The following is a 207-nucleotide window of genomic DNA, read 5'->3' as shown; positions in this document are numbered from 1 at the left end:
TGCCTGTGGATTCCCATTTTCTTTGCATGGAAGAAAGAAGCTTACAATTACAGGAGAAATCCAAGGAAATTTTAATTATTTTAGTCTAATACTATCATAGGTTGACGCTGTGGCTGATATGATTTTAATTTCCACAAGTGCTACAGATTTCGAGGTTTCTTCTTAATGATGATGAAATCTTACACTGAAATGAAGTCCACCTTTTTA

Source organism: Penaeus monodon, chromosome 25, assembly GCF_015228065.2.
Source record: "Penaeus monodon isolate SGIC_2016 chromosome 25, NSTDA_Pmon_1, whole genome shotgun sequence".
Taxonomy (NCBI): Eukaryota; Metazoa; Arthropoda; class Malacostraca; order Decapoda; family Penaeidae; genus Penaeus; species Penaeus monodon.
Note: the sequence above shows the minus strand (reverse complement) of the source record.